This window comes from Arvicanthis niloticus, chromosome 10 (genome assembly GCF_011762505.2).
Source record: "Arvicanthis niloticus isolate mArvNil1 chromosome 10, mArvNil1.pat.X, whole genome shotgun sequence".
Classification (NCBI taxonomy): domain Eukaryota; kingdom Metazoa; phylum Chordata; class Mammalia; order Rodentia; family Muridae; genus Arvicanthis; species Arvicanthis niloticus.
The window spans coordinates 31,000,263-31,015,591 of NC_047667.1; the positions used below are offsets into that span (position 1 = coordinate 31,000,263).

At 35.1% G+C, this 15,329-nt stretch overlaps 1 long non-coding RNA gene across 1 annotated transcript in view; it reads right to left on the bottom strand.

Annotated features, from left to right (window-relative positions):
• Positions 1 to 3,743: 3,743 nt before the first annotated feature.
• Positions 3,744 to 15,329, bottom strand: part of LOC143443793 (uncharacterized) — a 98,319-nt gene continuing 86,733 nt past the window's right edge. The window contains exon 3 of the long non-coding RNA XR_013113084.1: positions 3,744 to 4,313. This is a non-coding gene — a long non-coding RNA (uncharacterized LOC143443793). The remainder of the gene's footprint in view (positions 4,314 to 15,329) is intronic.

The window sequence follows — 15,329 nt, forward strand, 5'->3', positions numbered from 1 at the left end:
GACCTGTAGGACCTGGAGGATATGAAATCTAAATTCTCTCTCCATCCCTTTTTCAAAACACTGTTTCAATCACATAAAGAAACTATATAATCTTAAGCAGTATAGTGTTTATGTTTGCACATCCATTTCTCCACTGAACTGCAGAGATAAACATTTCTTAGAATCTCATGAGCTTATAGTTAACAGAATCTCAAAAGACAGAACTCAAAGTATAAATGTTTAGCAAACAAACATGACAAAATTAAATAGTGTATGATAATTTAACTGCTTAAAGAAACCCTCACAACTTTTACTCTCCTTTAAATGTCTCTATTACAAACACAGTTAAAAATTAGGTCACTTAGGAAAAACCTTCAATGATTTTGTAGGAAATCTTAATGATAAGAGGACATAAAATATACAGAAGGTAGTTAGCCCATTCAACTTGGAATGCATTCTAAAATCAATAGAGAGAAAGTAAGGAACGTTCCTCACAGAAAGTGCCTCACATTGTTATTGAGAAGATATTTTTGCATTTTGTCTGTTTGACCTTAATGCATATTTAGACAACATTGACTATATTTATGTTGGCAAAATTCTTGTTCCTCTAGGTTGCAGAATCTTGTATATAATATGTGGTTCTTTCTCTGTTTAAATTAACAGATCTATCTAATTTGTAGAATCATTTACATTGTTCATTAATCATATTCTAATTCCTTTCTCTCTGTGTCGCTCTGTCTCTGTCTCTTACTCTCTGTCTGTCTCTCTCTCCCTCTCTCTCTCTCTACACACACACACAGAGGAAAAAAAGGAAAATGTGTGTGTGTGTGTGTGTGTGTGTGTGTTTCTCTTTCCTTCCTCTCTCCTTTCTAACCAAGAAGTTCTACAATATTTTTTAAACAATAACAGCACATATGGTAATAATTGTGTTTTAGGTAAAATATACATATATATACATATTTTATATGTATATTAAATATACATATAAATATTTTATATGGTAATAATTGTGTTTTAGGTAAAATATACATATATATGCAACATTACAAAGCAATATAATAGAACACAATGAATGGTACATATTAAATAGTATTTTATACATCTTCTGGGAAAGATATATTAAATGAAGGCATCTAGATTTGAGGGGTTACTGCCTCTTGGAGACAGAGTATTTAATTATAATCTTGTAGTTCATTAAATATTATATATTATGCATATATGTAAACTTCTCTGAGCTCTCATTTCTTGTATGTAACTAGAGCAAGCATTAACTTTGTATCATTAATCATATATCTATATCTGCATCTGCATATGTTATAGAAGTGTGAGACTATAGTGATATTTCAGTTTCCAGAACTCAAAACTAGAAAACCAAAATAAGCAACAAATTCTACATCTAGGTATATTATCAGCCTTAGGTGCATTCTTTATCCCAAATGCTTGACATGTTTTATTTGATCGGGACACAATAATACTATCAAATACCAAACAGCTGTCTCCACATTAAAGATTATTATTCTACAATCCACAGTATTAAAGTTCCAAAGTGAATGGCTATGATCATCCAGGATTTGGATTTCCAGAATTGTTAAGAATGTGGCAGCACTGATGTAATTAACAAAACAAATTGGGCAGGACTGAATTTAGAATTCCCACATACTGACATATATACAGAAATATATAATTTTCATACAAGTCATTTTACATACAGAGTGCTTAATCACAGCTCTCCACAGTGAACCCAAACACTCACTCCTAGATTAACTAAAGTAATTTCTCTTCCCAAATAGTGCTTTACCAGGAAGGAATAAATTGGGTCATGATGAATGTTTTAAAATTACTTCGTAGAAGTTTTGTTAAGCATTTGTAATCTTTGCTCTACCTGGAATCTCTTCTGTACTGTTATGGAAAATGCAGGCTTCATGGCTTCAGCCTTAATACAGATTCTGTACATGCTTGTTACTTTCTCCTGAGTTTAACTGTATGCTTTTTATATGACTAAAATTAAAACCTATTCTCATAGCTTTGTGGCAGATTCAGTCTATTTTAGCTTCATATTGATATGTCAACAAACCACAATAAATGAGTAATGAAAACTATACTTATAGATTCCCTCATACCTTTGGTAGCCAAATATCAATTTTTTTATGGATTAAAGTATTGACAAGGCTGCTTTTGTCTGGAGGTTCTAGAATGAGGGAGGATCATTTTCCCCAGTTTAGCTTCTAGAGGCCTCTCAGATCCTTGGTGTTATAGCCTGTTTCTTCTGTCTTCAAACTGCTTGTCAGACATCTTTAGAACTTTTCCTCTCTGCCCTTCTGCTATATTCACACAGACTTCTATTTGGTAGGCTCTGGTCAAGTAGGTTTTAAAATCATTTCTTCTAATACATCCAAGTCATCCTACATCTACATATGTGAAGTCTTTAATTGGGCCACATCACCAATTCCCATTTCCACACAAGGTATGCATTTGTGTGCACCAGCAATAAAGACATGGACATAAAATGGGACCCCCAGCCTACCACACTCATTGTGTCCCCAAGTATGCATTACTTCATTTGCAAATGAAATAACTTGACCTCTTCAAGTTATGCTTATCATCTAGTTTTATCAAACTTTACCAAATAAATAGGAAAATAAATTTTTAGGTAATTATAGGTATAGCCATTGCATGTATCTCGTACTTACAGTAACTTGATTTAAATAATGAAAGAGAAGCAATATAATTCACATTATGCAACAATAAATGCTTTGTGTACATTCTTTATGTGAAAAATGGGAAGTCAGAACAATCATCATAGTTAGAAGTTGCAAAGGATCCATGAAACTTGTGTTTTTATGATAATATGAGTAATTATAAAACATTTAAATTTAATTTAAAAATTTAAATTAAATTTTATTTGTTGATTTAGTGTATAGGTGTATATGAGTGTGTGTGTGTGTGTGTGTGTATGTATGTGTGTATGTCATGTTCCAAGTGTGGAAGTCATAGGGAACATTATAGGAATGTGTTCTCTTCCACCAGGCAAGCTCTAGGGATCTTATGGAAGTTGTCAGTCTTGAGAGAAAGCACCTTTAACTGTTGAGCCACCTTGATGCTCCCTGAGTAATTACAAATATTTTAACTTCTTCAAGTTAATTTCACTTCATATTTGGAGGGAGTGGGCCACTGAACTTTAAGTGTTATATGCTAAGATAGTCACATAGTAGTTAGTCATTAGTCTCCTTTGTGTGTGCACTTGAAAATCAATTAAAGACCCCAGCAGTAGTAGCACTATTTTAAATCTGAATGTTTGAAACTTAATGAGTGCTTCCTATATGTAGTTTTATCAAGCTTTCTGATTTTATCCATTAACTCAGTTTCCTTAGTCATATTCACTGTAGGCAAGAATTTATGTTTCTATACTTTTTTTAGGAAACTTCTCATTTAATTTGTTATATCAACATAGAGCTATTAAAATGGCTATTTTATTTTTCAAAATAATCAAACAGAATTATTGAAAAGAAGTAGAATGGCCTGACTTTTGCCAAAAACACATAACCAAAACAATCATTGAGGAAAGTGTGACCCATAACAAAATGCAAAAGTTATACAAAATTTTCCCCAAAGTGTTTACTGTTTATGAAGATCTGGCATCCTAGCAGATGGCTGTGCACACTTACAAACAAACAAACAAACAAACACATAATTGGTAAACAATCATAAGAATTCTCTCTCTCTCTCTCTCTCTCTCTCTCTCTCTCTCTCTGTGTAAAACACACATACACACACACACACACACACAAAATACCTGTGAGAAACAAACCAAATAAACCAGATTGTTAGTAACTGGGTTTGTAAATGAGAACTGCATGTGTTTTAATTTATTAATCTCTGGTAGCTTCTTTTATATTTTATTCTTAACTCAGCATCATAACTGATTGCTTCTTGATGATTTCTAGAATGTCTGTAGTATCTTTTTATATTGCCACTTTGGTTCACAATTTAGAACGGCCATTCTAATTAAATGAAACTTACAACATGCACTTTCAGTGAATGTGAAAGGAAATGTGATGACTCGTCAGAACACGTTACATTGTGGTATAGCTGAAATGCTAGAGCTTGGATGGATTTCATCTCCTATCATCACAGAGTCTGATAAAATATGTGGAGAGAACACAATGACTGGTGGTGCCTTAGATCGTTTTCCTGTACCATAGCAAAGAAGTCATTTCCTCAACTGTCCACACGTTAAACTTCAATTAGAAATAAGTAGAGTGAATGAAGAGGACAAAAATATCATATACGGACTTCCAATTCCTGTGACCATCTTCTGTGACCAGAATCAGGATCTGTAATAGAAAAAGCAAAAGTTATGAGGGCCAGATCTAATCAATATTAACTGGTAAATTAAAAAGGAAACTATCCCTAACTTGAATGACCTTCTGACTAAGGGGAAGTATGCCCTTATCTAGAATTCAGAAAATATTCTCTTGAAATTTTGTAGCTGTGACTCTACATGTTTTCAGTGCATTCACTAAATAATGGACAGTTTCAGAAACACTATTTCAGTGTGCTTCACAAAACACAGATACAATAAATATTGATGATGTATTGCCATCTAAGAAAGTTACGATTAACGCTATGCTAATTTTTCAATTTAAATATTGGAACAATTTTCTATTTTTTAATCTTGTGAGGTCATTACCTTATTTTTATTATGCATTTGTTCTCTACAATATTTGTATTGCACAACTTTTCATAGGTTTTCTGAAACTCTATTTGCTCATTACTATGCTCGGAGTCCCTGTATCCTCCATTCTACCAAAAATTCACACATTTAAATTTAACTCATAAGTCAATAGCATCAAGAGGTAGAGAAAATGACTTGTGACAAATTCTCCTATAGAGAACACTAAGAGCGGCTCTTGTCTCTTCTATCAGCATAAAATGGAAGAGAATACTATCAAGTAGCTATTGCTGCTTGCATCATAGTTTCAGCTTTCCAGACTCCATGAGTATGAAGTTCCATTGCCTAGTGGCCCCACAGCCTATGGTAACTCATATCAGCCTAAACAGACTGAGTCACACATCCAAACTAAGCATGGGGCAGGTTACATTCACTGAATCAAAATAAGAGAATGCAGAAATTATGTAAATAATTCTTTCAAAAAATTATGGACACTTGCTGTAATTTATATTTGAGGCGTTAAACAACTTTGAAAAAGTAAAATAAAAAAATCCATAGGTTTATATTATAAAAGCGTTCTAAATTCTGAAGTTTAAGGGTAGAAGTTTTATAGTAAATATGCTCAAACATTTTTTGTTCTTCTTTTCCTATTTTTATTGGATATTTTATTTATTTATATTTCAGATGCCATCCCCTTTCCCCATTTCCCCTCCCTACAAAACTCCGATATCATCCCCCTTCCTCCTTTTTGCTTTTATATAATTTTAATTACATGCAAATATTAAGGTCAGTTCTAGGTTGAGGAAGTAGCAATACAATAGATGCAAATATTCAAAGAACAAGCAAGGCAATAAACAAAGTTCTGCAAACACACCTATTTCAAACCTACAATAAATCTGAGTAATTTTAGACTGTAATACAGTCTACAAGTCTACTAGAATATATATTATTGTATGCTTCAGTTGTTCAGAACTTGTGTTCTTATAGCTAGTCTCCTTTTCAGATCCAGCAATACATTGCCACCTCATTTTACAAAAAAACGAGGGGGCGGGAAGGATGATGGAAAACATTTTCATTTTCCTTTTATCTTACACATCTTAGAGATAATAGAATTTTATATCTTGTATTTTTCTATAAATTTATTTAAACAATCCTAGGGGGAAATCCTTTTCACAGTACTTTGGAAGTATTGGGGCTATTTTTCTTTTATCAAAAGGTAAGATCTATTCTCCCCCAAACAATTGTTCACATTGTTTAGAAGCATTTCCCCTCTTTTCTCCTGTCTACATTAGTTTGTCTTTGAGAGATTTCAAAATCTAGCTGCAGGATTTATATTGCCATTTAAAAACAAAGACAAGTCATGTCAATGATTTCTACGTGGGATTTCTATTCCCTTCTTCTTTATGTCTTTTGTTCCACTACTGTTTGTGCTCTGATTTTATGTGTTAGAGCATTTTAACACATGATTTTAGCCATTAAAACTTCAGAATTGTCTACCAACTGGATCTATGCCCTATTTGCTTGTCTTACTTCTGTTTTTGATTTATTTCTTTTGAATTGATTCACTGCTCTTTTGGTATCAGAGCAAAGAAATGAATAATTCAGAGATGCTTGAGGTTTTATTATCAGTGGTTGTAGGGAGATTCCATTATCCAAATCATCTAAATGCTGTGACACTGTTATTTGTTACTTATGATACTGCTTAATAAATGCACTGTTGGTAGTGGTTGCTACTGTGAATTGTACACTAGATATTTTTCTAAGAGCCATTTTAATGGGACAAAAAGAAAACATGAATAGCCATGATAATGGGATATTGAACTATGAAGAAAACACTATAGAACACCAGGAAAAGATGTCTGCATCATTTTCCATTTCTTCCATGACACCAGCAGGAAGAAATGGCATGCTAAATATAACTGAATGATGTATAAGGAAGGGAAAAGTTACAATTTTATGTGCAGTCTTAAGGACACCAGCTACAGGAAGCAGAGCTCACACCTGTGCAGAAGACACTTCTGAACTAATTTGCTAGGGCAGCCAAAGCCAAGGCTACAAAAAAAGAAAAAAAAAGTAGACTGAACAGCAGGCAATGTTCTTCCTGCTCTAAAGGCTGGAAATACTACATCAAAATGTTGGCAGTGGCTTCTGATGTTAATGAGGGAAGAATTTGTTCCAGGTCTGTCCTCTTGTTTGTTAACCTGCTTCCACCCCTGTCTTATATTATCTCCATTATATATGTGATTATATGAGAATCATGGTCATAAGAGAGTGGATTCCTAAGGGTGTCTTCCCATAGTAGTAAAGTGTCAGGAGACTAACTGTATCTGACTAAACAAAGGTTTTCTCAGTCCTGTCCTCTAATTTTTCTCAGTAACTACACACAGTAAGAGAGACTGATTCTTTAGAGGCAGCCCCTTCATAGCACAGAGTAAACAGAAAGATGATGTACCAATTACTTTTAATACCATGTGACAAAATAGCAAATTAAAACAGCATCAGAAGTGTTTACTTTGGCTCAGGGGTCAAGAGTACATTCCATGATGGTGAGAAAGCCATAGTGATAGGATGGTAGGAGTATAAGGCAATTAACAATAAAAAAGTGAGGGAGGGGGAGAAGGAAGGGGGAAGGGAGGAGAGGGAATGTTGGGACTCAGCTAACTTCCTAATTTTTATTGCATCTGAAACAAAAGTCCATAGAATGACATTGCTTATACTCTGTATGGTTATTCCCATCATAATCCCAACTCTCTGTAAATGACCCTACAGAAACACTCAGATATGTGTTTCTTGAAGTAGCATCTAGTTCCCGACACCAACTCTGAAATCAGAGTTATTGAACTGGGAAAAAGGTTTTAATAAAGGAAAATAGTGGCAATGATTTGTCAACCATAATTAATACCAGGTTCTGAAATACATTTCTAAAGGTTAAGGGTATGTCATGTGAGAATCACAATAATAGTGCATTGCAATTCTTCCTGAAAGTCTACCTCTTATTAATATTCAAAAAATTATATTGTGATCAGTAATGGTAGTGGGGTTTGTTCTGAATAAACTTTTAGTTAAGAACAAATTTTACTGTCTGACACATCTGAAGAAAATGTCAGTGAACTAGCACAGAGTTGTCTGTACAATACACCAGTTTCTAAAATTTTAGCTTGAAAAATGTGTTAGGAAATGATGCTTATTCATTTTAACATGTATATAAAAATAAAGTATTAAAGATCTTTAAATGAATCTAGTAGCTCATTTGGTCAAACAATATTTTGTTAATTTGGCATCATTCACAATAGGAAGAGGCTGAGAGGAAGAGCCAGCAGTGCCAGCAGTGAGCCTTTGGAGACCAGAGTCAGCTAATCTAGACAGCACCTGCTTTGAGGGCTCTAAAACTCAGGTATTATCCAAGCATGGTGTGGTCAGCTGGCTTCTATAAGGGCTAGAAATAAACTGCTTTTAACTGATGGCTTGTCTGTAGTCCAGACACACAAAACATCCAAAGATATATTTCAGTTTAAGTACTGACTCATGCTGGAGTTTGTTATAAGGAATTTAAAATATTAAAGTCTCAAGCTAATTGTCGCCTCTTCATTTACCTTAACAGTAGCCACTGTAACTCAGAGAGATTAACGAGGATGTTTGTATGAAACACTAATTCATTGTTGAGTAGGACAATAATTCAAGATTCCTTTTTCTTCATAGAGAGTTTGATGAGATTTATTTATTTATTTATTTACTTTATTATCACTACTTATTTTCTAAAACCAACACCAACTTCATTTTAAAGCATGGTCTTCATTAGCTGGGTCCTGATACAGCTCCAATGAACATTTTCAAAATTTCTTAGTCGTACACCAGTGTTTTCATCATTGGTTGAACTACATTATGAGCTTCCTGAGGTGAAGACTGTGCCTGGCCAACTAACTTCAATGCCTCTTTTGCTATAGAGTGCAATATGCCTTACAAGATAGATAACAAAATATTATCTATCTTTTTTAGATAGATAACATTTGCAATGAGATAACTCATTGCAAAAACTGAGTAATTGCACATATTCTGATATTAAATAAAAATGGTAAGGTGACAGAGGAAATGTGCAAATATTTATAACTAAATGTGTGCTTGTATGTAGAAAATCATAAAAAATCTACCCACCTATTGCAAAATGATTCTTAAAAGTCTAGCTTTCCTGAATTATTACAATACATTGGTACTTTTATTTTTGTGTGAAAAGATTGGCTTCCCCTTCCCCAATTAGAGTTATTAAGTGGTAACAAGAATGTCTTTCCCCTCTTAACTGTATTCAGAAATATAGCCACAGGCCAACAGATTATATTGTTTATCCAATAAGTCATACTTTACTGAGCAGTATTTAATGAAGACTTTTGTAACTTAAGTTAATCATTTTGAACAGACGAAAATATAAGTGGGTAATTTACTTGGATAGTTAAATCCTGAAGAAAAATATGTTAGGACCCTGCTTTCAGTTCATCACTCAGATTATAAGTCAAATTTCCATAAAAGCAAATTGTTGCATGTTTTAGCATGTGTTACTGTTGCTACTATACATATTCTTATAATCACAGTTTGGAACTGTACAGCTTAACTATACTTCAATTTTTAGACTCGTTTTGACAATTATTCTATCCACAAGGACCATGGCAAATGGTCTCCATGTACACAAAATGTTTGAGATTAACTAACTGCTCCTCATTATAAAGGAAATGCTTCCATGTCTTCTTATTCTACAGCATTTGATACAACTCAGAATTCAAAGAGCTGTTTTCCTTAGTCTTTGGAATATGTTTTCAATTTTTCCACTGTTTCTCTTCATATAGCATACATAAGTATGTATATACAAATATATATGTGTGTATGCATTTGTGTATAATAGTCTCAACATGCTTTCATAGTAGGAAATCATATATTTCAATTACATACAGTAAAAGTAATGTTTTATATGACCCAAGATCTGAGTAATAATAATAATAATGAAACAAGTGAAAGAGTGTAATTTGAAGGAGAGAAAGAGGGATGAAGAAAAGGGGATGAGGGAGTGGAAAAAGAAGGAATGAGGAAGAAATGAAAGGAATGAGGGAGAGAAATGGGGAAGAGGGATCAGTGAGAGGGGGGGTGAGGAAGGAAATGACCTAAAATGATTACACTCTTTTTATAACTGTGTGAAGCTTTCAAATTATACAAAAAGATGTTTTTAAAGAAAAAAGCAGAAATCTGCCCAAGGCAGGTACCTTCCTAGAGGATTCACCCACTAATGTGTCTGCTCTTCCCGAAAGAAGGCACAGGCTTTAGCTGTTGAAATAAGATTGTGTGTTTCCTATTTCAAGCTGTTAGGTTTTATTCTCTCCAATACACTAACATTTTATTGCCATCATTTTTTGATGGAAAGCTTTTCAATACTCACAGGAACATTTAAAGACACCTATCATTTCTAAAAGTGTAACTATCAGTAGAAAATCACTTTTTTTTTCCCCTCAGTTTCTTCATGATTGGCAGGTTCTCAATCTCTCTTTTGACTATACTTCTGTAGGATTAGGGTGTGTTCTCTCCACACAACTATAGAGTAGAATAGAAATGTGTCTTTGAATCTGAGGTGGAGGTGAAAGTCTTATCCCTGGATACTACACTGGAATATTTTTATAACAAACCAGCATATGTCAGCATCTGTCATCCTTTTCTTATTACTTTTCCTTTTACTGAAAATAGATTCTTTTCACATACAATATGTTCTGATTATAGTTTCCCCTCACTCTCCTTCTCACTCTGCTTCCCACCTCTGGTCCTTTCATTCCCTTTCTGTGTCTTACTAGAAAAGGAAAGCCTTCTAAGAGATTAACAAAACAAAATAAAATATAACAAGATAAAGCAAACATTATCACTTTAGAATAGGAGAAGGCAAATCAAAAGAAGGAAACACACCCAAGAGAAGGGGAAAGAAGTGGAGACCCACTTAAAACCTGTAATATATACTCAGAGGACCCAGTATTGACTCATCACATGGAAGCCTTGTGCTGGCTGCTTTAGTTTCTATTAAGTTCATATGAAATTTTCACAGTTGACTTAGAGGGTCATGTTCTCACAGTATCCTCCATCCCCTCTGGCTCTTATATTTCTTTTTTAATTATTTTATATATTTATATCTCGAATGTTGTCCCCCCTTCTGGTCCCCACTTGCAGAGTTCTTCCTCCCATAGAACATCACCTCATTCTCTGAGACAGTGTCTATCCCCATAACCCTCCACTCTGGGGCATTCAGTATCTACATAATTAGGAGCATCTTCTCCCACTGAGGTCAGACAAGACAGCCCTCTACTACATATGTGCTAGAGGCCTCAGACCAGCCCTGAATTCTTGTGATTGGCGGTTCACTCTCTGGGAGATCCCATTGGTCCAGTTCAGCTGATACTGTTGGTCTTCCTATGGGGTTGCCATCTCCTCAGTTTCTTTAGTATTTCCCCTAACTCTTCCATAGGGATCCCCAACCTACAACCAATGTTTGGCTGTGAATATCTGCATTTGCCTCAGTCAGCTGCTTGTAGAGCCTCTCAGAGGTTCCTGTTTGCAAGTACATCACAACATCAGTAATAGTGTCTCAAACAGAAGAATGCATACAGAAAATGTGGTTCATTTACACAATGGAATACTATTCAGGACATCATGAGTTTTGCAGGCAAATGAATAGAATTAGAAAATACAATCCTGAGTGAGATAGCTCACACCTCAAATGGTATGCATTATGCACACTAACTAGTAAGTGGATATTAACCAAAAATACAGAATACTCAGGACACAATCCACAAAATTCAAGAAGGTTAACAAGCCAAAGTGCCCAAGTGAGGACTCTTCAATCCCACTTAGGAGGGAGTAGAAAGTAGAGGGCAGAGGGAGGGAAGGAACTGGGTGGGAGAGTGAAGGTTAAGGGCAGGGGAAAGGGGGAATATAATCAGGCATTGTGGAGAGAAGAAAGTGTGAAGCCCCAAGGGCTAGCAGAATAAATGGAAATATTTAACCTCAGGAGATGGGAAGTCAGGGCACCCTCTACAATGTACCTGAAACATGGGATGTGAGAGAATCTCAAGACTCAAAGGGAGGGACCTTGGATAAGATGCCCAACAGTGGTAAGAGGGAACCTGTGGAGTCCAGGGGTTACCATCTCACAGTTAGAAACCTGGCGCTAGTTATTCCTGTCTGGGAGAACTGCAGGGGCAAAAATGGGTAGGAGACTGGGGAAAAGAAGGTCCAGTGACCAACCCCAATTGGGACCCATCTCATGCGGAGGCGCTAGGGCCTGACACTATTACTGAAGATCTGGTGTGCTTACAAACAGGAGCCTAGCATGGCTGGCTTCCAACAGTCCCAAAAAGTAGCTAAGAAGGGGGCAGATACTTTCACCTAACCAATGGTCTAAAGTAGGAAACCCCTGTGGTTGAATTAGGGAAAAGCTGAAAGAGTTTGGGGAGCAGAGTGACTCCATGGGAAAACCAACATTCTCCACGAACCTGGACCCCCAAGATCTCTAAGACACTAAGCTAACATTTAGGAGGAATACACTAGCTGATATGAGGCTCAAATATGTATACAGTGAAGGACTGCCCGATCTGGCCTCAGTGAGAGAAGATGCACCTAGTCCTTGAAGACTTGGGACCCCAGAGAGTGGGGAGACTGGCAGGGTGGGCTGTGTGTGAGGCTGTGGGGACAACCTTTAGGAGATGGAAAGGAAAAATGGGATGAGGAACTGTTGGTGAGCACAACGGAAGGGAGATAGTGACTAAACTATAAGGAAAGATTAAAGGTGGTGGTGGTGATGATGATGATGATGATGATAAAGAAACACCTGAATAGTAAACTATAGACTAGGTGAAGTTTTACAAACAACTAATATAATAATATAAACAGAGTCTAAGAAACTTCAAATAATATTGATAATCTATCCAATTTAAAATAAATCAAAGATAGAATAAAGACTTCCCAAAAGGAAAAGGAATTTAAATAGTTAACTATTTTATAACAACAAATATACACAACAGTATTAGAGTCTGGAAAATGTCATTAAACTACAATGAGCTATTGCCTTACTTCACATAAAATAACCACTATAAAAAATCTAGAAAATAATACATGCTTCAGAGGATGCAGCAAAAGGAGATATCTTTCCCACTGTCCATCGGAATGTAAATTTCTCTGGCACAATCATATACATTTTTCAAAAATGAAAAAAAAAAGCTTTACCCTGGGGTCCAACTAGTCTACAATTATGTATACAGCTAAATGAAATGTCATGGGGATACCAAAAATTTTATATACTACATATATCACACTATTCACAGCAGCTATAGCATGAGGTAAACTTAAACTCCCATCAGTAGATGAACACATAAAAATGTGCTATTTATAAAAATTATATACTGCTCTGTCATAAAATGATATGCTGTCGTTTATAACAGAATGGCTGGTACTGAAGAACATTGCATTGAATTAAATGTCAGAAACAGAAAGGGAAAATTTATATATTCTACATGGATGTTGAACAAGAACAATAATCCCAATGTTGAACTGTGACTCCTAAGAGCTAGAAAATGTGAGGTGAAAATGGAATTTTGAGAGATTGAATATCCAGTACCAGAAAAGTTATATAAAAATACCACATACTAGTTAGTGTTCTACGGAATGACAGCAACTCCATGTAGCACACAAGAGGGTATTCTATATTTTGGTATAAGCAGAAGCAGAGAGGTCTAAGACTCCAAACATAATGTAACTGATACAGGGAATGTAGTGCTAGTTACACTTGTTGGATCAGGATACAATATATGTGTATATACACACATGTATAGTATTTATTGCTGTGAAAGCAGAGATGAAAAGTAATATTTAGTATAAATCTCCACAAATATTCAAGAAAATCAATATCAGGTTTCTTGATTTGATGATTATTTACAACTTGGATTTTTCTTACATTTAATACATCAGTTTTTACCAGTAAAAATATACTATATAAACTGGTTTTCTCTTTTCTAAAATTATTTCCTTAATAAAGCATTGTTAGTATGCATTTTAAGCATAACCTTTTACTCATTTTCTACACTATATAATTTTTAAGTCTTATATATAAACATAAAACTCATCAAGTACCAAAATGATGAATAATAAAAAAATCAATATTCCAATTTCCAGTATGTAATCATAGAGACATACAAGACTGGAACTAAAATGTGCCTGTGTCACATAAATAACATATTGATACCTCTCAGAGTTTCTCTTAGTTCAATTTCTATTGATAAGATAAAACACCATGATCAAAAGAATTAGAAGGAGTAGTTTATTTTGATTTACATTTAGTTTTAATACAGAATATAGCAAATGCTGTATAGGAGGGTACTGAAGGTAGGAGCCTGGAGTCAGGAACTGAAGCAGATGCCATGAAGCCATGGTGCTTACTGGTTAGTTCCTCATTTCTTGCTCAGCCTGATTCTTTATACAGAGGTATTTTGCACCCATCTGTGCATGCCATGGGCTGGGGCTGCTCACCTCAATCTTTAATGTATAAAATGCACTACAGGCTTGCCCGTTGATATTCTGGTGGAGGACAACTTGTTTTTTTGAATGATGTTCTTTTTCCCAATTAACAAAGCATTCCCAGGACAAAGTCATTTCAATTCAGCCACTGAAGCACTGGCTTTATTGTATCATGTAAGTATACATGCAAACAACATTAATATGAGTTCTCATTTGCCTACAATGAAATTACTACATCTATACACATGTACATATTTCTACTATAGTCAAAGGTTTTCACAAACTGAAGTATTGTGTCTTTTTCTGACATGATGATTATTATGATTTGAACAATTTTTACTTTAAAACATTTGCATATGAAGTCATGGTGCTCTTTTGCTAGTGCTATATAGAAAAATGGGCTATTAGGAGGAGCCTGGCAGGCAGAAATAAGCATATTCTTTGAAAGATTTTTCTCATTCCTGATCCTTTCCTATTTCTCTCTTGCTCCTATTCTCCATGTATAAACTCCTTTGTTACACAGTAATCTCTCTATAATGATTCTGTTTAATGATACATTTGTCATAGGGGGCTGGAGCCATGAACCCACCAGCTAAAATCTCTCAAATGGTGAGTTTGTCTAAATACTTTATCCCTAAGGATCATTTACTCATCATTGTCACAGTAACGAAAGTGACAGACTAATAGAGGATCAACAAAACTTGGTCAAATTATTTTGGGTGCTCAATAACCTATGATGTGAGGTGTGATTGAGGGCATGTGGACTGTGCCACCACAGGAATGGGCATGGAACTGGTGAAGTGGAGCATACTCAAGCCCTAGAAATTTCAGAAATTGATATGACAGGAATAGAGCCAGTTCCCTCCCTATTCCCATGCCTGCTTTGAGGTATGTAATCATGACCTCCAAGGAGGTGATTATAAGCAGTCAATAACATAACACAACACCTACAAGTCTTCCCCATGCAAATAGAGCATCATCAGTACCATAGTCTCAGTCGATAGAATGTATTTACCAGCCAAAGCCACCCCACTCTCCAAAGTTTGTATAGTCCCTGTTTACATGGAATAAAACACACAAGTTCTTTCACCAAGGATCATCTGAAACTGGTTGTTTTGATTGAGCTATAGCACTTAGGGAAAGTCTG